Source organism: Oncorhynchus gorbuscha, unplaced genomic scaffold (genome assembly GCF_021184085.1).
Source record: "Oncorhynchus gorbuscha isolate QuinsamMale2020 ecotype Even-year unplaced genomic scaffold, OgorEven_v1.0 Un_scaffold_6050, whole genome shotgun sequence".
Lineage (NCBI taxonomy): Eukaryota > Metazoa > Chordata > Actinopteri > Salmoniformes > Salmonidae > Oncorhynchus > Oncorhynchus gorbuscha.
The window spans coordinates 1-4,671 of record NW_025749734.1 but is presented as its reverse complement, the minus strand read 5'-3'; the positions used below and the strand labels follow the sequence as shown (position 1 = coordinate 4,671).

At 46.0% G+C, this 4,671-nt stretch overlaps 1 long non-coding RNA gene across 1 annotated transcript; it reads left to right on the top strand.

Moving 5' to 3' along the window:
- The first annotated feature begins 414 nt into the window (after window positions 1-414).
- Window positions 415-4,460, top strand: LOC124029307. Its single transcript, XR_006837757.1, has 3 exons — window positions 415-603; window positions 1,754-1,909; window positions 4,353-4,460. It is a non-coding gene; the product is annotated as an uncharacterized LOC124029307 (long non-coding RNA).
- Window positions 4,461-4,671: the final 211 nt, after the last annotated feature.

The following is a 4,671-nucleotide window of genomic DNA, read 5'->3' as shown; positions in this document are numbered from 1 at the left end:
GACCAGTCAGAGGAAACAGGTCAGAGGGAACAGGTCAGAGGAAACAGGTCAGAGGGAACAGGTCAGAGGAAACAGGTCAGAGGGAACAGGTCAGAGGAAACAGGTACAATCATCCACAAAACGAAGTAAGAAAAAAAAACTTGAATAAAATTTCTGACTTGACTAGAAAATGACCATTTGGTGACGCGTGGGTTGTACAGCATATAGCTTACATCACCAAGGTACCATACATGCCCTTTAGTGGAGGCCACTGGGTTACCTATCTACCGTACTGTATGTTTGGGTAGAATATTTCTGCTGCGCTCCTATACCGCATATTAGGGGGCAGTCGGTGAGAAAAACAAAACGGGAGCAGAGTCCTCGCTCGCAACAGTGACGTCAGCGGCGAGGCCAGTGCAACCCGCCCCGCGCAGGGCCCGGTCATTGGTGGAGCGCAGGACAGCGAGCGGCGCGGTGGATAGACTGCCGCTACGCTATTGGGGGAGGGAAGACAAACTGGATCCGAACAACAAAAAAAGACCAGATAACAACAATATCAAGTTGGAAATAGAAAGCGCGATACGCGGCTTGCTCGAACATATTTACCCGTTAAAAATACTTTGGGTAAGAAAATGTGTTTTATAATTTTTTTACGTTATCAAACCGAGTCGACTGCACGGTTGGTGGTGTTGCTAAGTTTTCCATTGTCTCCAGGATCGAAGAGCACCGAAACAATTGTAGCATTTGAGCTAATTTGGGTGTGCTTGAATGTAACTACTTGTTCATTTGAAATGCTATTCACATTATACCCCGCTTTTCTCCACGGTAAACATAACTTTATCGTGCCGGTATATTGATAACGTTGATACCTTTGGACCAAGGAGCGGAGAAAGTTGTGTTTGTGTGCGTGCACTTATAAGCGAATAAATATTGTTGCAACATCGTGAAAGAGTATTCAAACGAGACTAACGTTGTGTGTCAGTTTTAATCACAATAAGGGTTTAAACATGAATTATAGGTTTGGTTACATCATTTGTTATTACTATGGTATTATATAATTAGGCCTAGATACTGCCAATATAGTATTTCTTGTAAGTCTATTCCTGTGTGTGTGATGGTGAATTCAAGGTTAGTTGTTTGTCTTTCGTTCATTCCAATGTGTGATTAGCCTGGTTCCTCTCTAGGTTTTGGCCTTTCTAGGGAGTTTTTCCTAGCCCCCGTGCTTCTACACCTGCATTGCTTGCTGTTTGGGGTTTTAGGCTGGGTTTCTGTACAGCACTTTGAGATAATATATGCCATTTAGCAGACGCTTTTATCCAAAGGGACTTACAGTCATGTGTGCATACATTCTACATTGGTCCCGAGATATGGCGTTACAAGCGCCATGCTCTACCAACTGAGCTACACAGGACACATCAGCTGATGTACAAAGCGCTATATACATACATTTGATTTGATTGACTGGGATTTGAACTCAGGGCACCAGGATGCCAAGACTGAGTTGGCCTCCTGAGCTAAAGCTTGGTACAAAGATTCAGGGTCAAGCACATTTGTGTAATAATGTTGTCTTCCTCTCCTCTTTGCCTCTTTCTCCCCCCCTTTCTGCTCTCTCTCTCTCTGCCCCCACCCCCCTCTCCATCTCTCACTTCCCCTCTCTCTTCCCATCTCTCGCTCCCCTCTCTCCATCTCTCACTCCCCTCTCTCCATCTCTCTTCCCCCCTCTCTCATCTCACTGCTTTCTCGTTTCCCCTCCTCACTCGCTCTTCCTCCATAGATGTCAGCATGGCTCAGATGTTTACTATATCAGACAGCGAGTCAGAGCCCTCAGAGGAGGTAGGAGAAACCGAAAAAGACCAATCGTCTGCCGGAAAGGGGATGACTGGCGGTCCAATAGGCCAAAACCTCACTGTGCCTGAGATGAGACTGGCAGGTAGGATGCCCCAGAGGACTCTGGGAAATAACCACTATTGGTCTTACCAGGGTCGTGTTCATTAGGCGTCAAGCGGAAGAAAACGCACTGAAACAAGGATGGACTAGCTGGACTTTTCCAATAAGAAACGTTCCTTTTCGGTTGCAAAAATGTTTTCCACTGCGTGCCTTAATGAATATCACCCTGATAGTTAACACCCTGATAGTAACATCTACTGTCTTGTTGCTATGGCTGTCACAATGAACCCCAGTAACATCTACTGTCTTGTTGCTATGGCTGTCATAATGAACCCCAGTAACATCTACTGTCTTGTTGCTATGGCTGTCATAATGAACCCCAGTAACATCTACTGTCTTGTTGCTATGGCTGTCATAATGAACCCCAGTAACATCTACTGTCTTGTTGCTATGGCTGTCATAATGAACCCCAGTAACATCTACTGTCTTGTTGCTATGGCTGTCATAATGAACCCCAGTAACATCTACTGTCTTGTTGCTATGGCTGTCATAATGAACCCCAGTAACATCTACTGTCTTGTTGCTATGGCTGTCATAATGAACCCCAGTAACATCTACTGTCTTGTTGCTATGGCTGTCATAATGAACCCCAGTAACATCTACTGTCTTGTTGCTATGGCTGTCATAATGAACCCCAGTAACATCTACTGTCTTGTTGCTATGGCTGTCATAATGAACCCCAGTAACATCTACTGTCTTGTTGCTATGGCTGTCATAATGAACCCCAGTAACATCTACTGTCTTGTTGCTATGGCTGTCATAATGAACCCCAGTAACATCTACTGTCTTGTTGCTATGGCTGTCATAATGAACCCCAGTAACATCTACTGTCTTGTTGCTATGGCTGTCATAATGAACCCCAGTAACATCTACTGTCTTGTTGCTATGGCTGTCATAATGAACCCCAGTAACATCTACTGTCTTGTTGCTATGGCTGTCATAATGAACCCCAGTAACATCTACTGTCTTGTTGCTATGGCTGTCATAATGAACCCCAGTAACATCTACTGTCTTGTTGCTATGGCTGTCATAATGAACCCCAGTAACATCTACTGTCTTGTTGCTATGGCTGTCATAATGAACCCCAGTAACATCTACTGTCTTGTTGCTATGGCTGTCATAATGAACCCCAGTAACATCTACTGTCTTGTTGCTATGGCTGTCATAATGAACCCCAGTAACATCTACTGTCTTGTTGCTATGGCTGTCATAATGAACCCCAGTAACATCTACTGTCTTGTTGCTATGGCTGTCATAATGAACCCCAGTAACATCTACTGTCTTGTTGCTATGGCTGTCATAATGAACCCCAGTAACATCTACTGTCTTGTTGCTATGGCTGTCATAATGAACCCCAGTAACATCTACTGTCTTGTTGCTATGGCTGTCATAATGAACCCCAGTAACATCTACTGTCTTGTTGCTATGGCTGTCATAATGAACCCCAGTAACATCTACTGTCTTGTTGCTATGGCTGTCATAATGAACCCCAGTAACATCTACTGTCTTATTGCTATGGCTGTCATAATGAACCCCAGTAACATCTACTGTCTTGTTGCTATGGCTGTCATAATGAACCCCAGTAACATCTACTGTCTTGTTGCTATGGCTGTCATAATGAACCCCAGTAACATCTACTGTCTTGTTGCTATGGCTGTCATAATGAACCCCAGTAACATCTACCGGTTGCTATGGCTGTCATAATGAACCCCAGTAACATCTACTGTCTTGTTGCTATGGCTGTCATAATGAACCCCAGTAACATCTACTGTCTTGTTGCTATGGCTGTCATAATGAACCCCAGTAACATCTACTGTCTTGTTGCTATGGCTGTCATAATGAACCCCAGTAACATCTACTGTCTTGTTGCTATGGCTGTCATAATGAACCCCAGTAACATCTACTGTCTTGTTGCTATGGCTGTCATAATGAACCCCAGTAACATCTACTGTCTTGTTGCTATGGCTGTCATAATGAACCCCAGTAACATCTACTGTCTTGTTGCTATGGCTGTCATAATGAACCCCAGTAACATCTACAGTCTTGTTGCTTTGGCTGTCATAATGAACCCCAGTAACATCTACCGTCTTGTTGCTATGGCTGTCATAATGAACCCCAGTAACATCTACTGTCTTGTTGCTATGGCTGTCATAATGAACCCCAGTAACATCTACAGTCTTGTTGCTTTGGCTGTCATAATGAACCCCAGTAACATCTACCGTCTTGTTGCTATGACTGTCCTCTGTTTGGCACTCGGCAATAAGGAGATGGATTGGCGTTTTGGCCAATGCGATAGACTAGTGTCCTGTCCGGGGGGTGTACTTGTACATCAGGATGCCCCACTACAGAAACAGGGGACAGGCTCCTGCCCTATTGGCTGTTCTGGCTCACAGACAAGGCCACTCTCCCTCTTTTCTCTCCTCTAGGAGAGGGTCGGTTGAGGATGAACTCAGAGTCCCAGGCCCAGGAGCTCCAGGGTAGGGGGCCAGGGGTGGAAGGCATGCCCACAGACGGAGCATCTTTCCGGGGGTGGGGGCTGCCCTCTGGGCGGCCAAGAGATACGGGCGGCAGCTCCGCCGCATGAGTGACGGTCGATGTGGCTGATAAAGGGGTGAGACGTGGGTCTGTGGGAGAGAGGAGGGGGTGGGGCTGTGGGAGAGAGGAGGGGGTGAGACGTGGGTCTGTGGGAGAGAGGAGGTGGGTCTGTGGGAGAGGAGGGGGTGAGACGTGGGTCTGTGGGAGAGG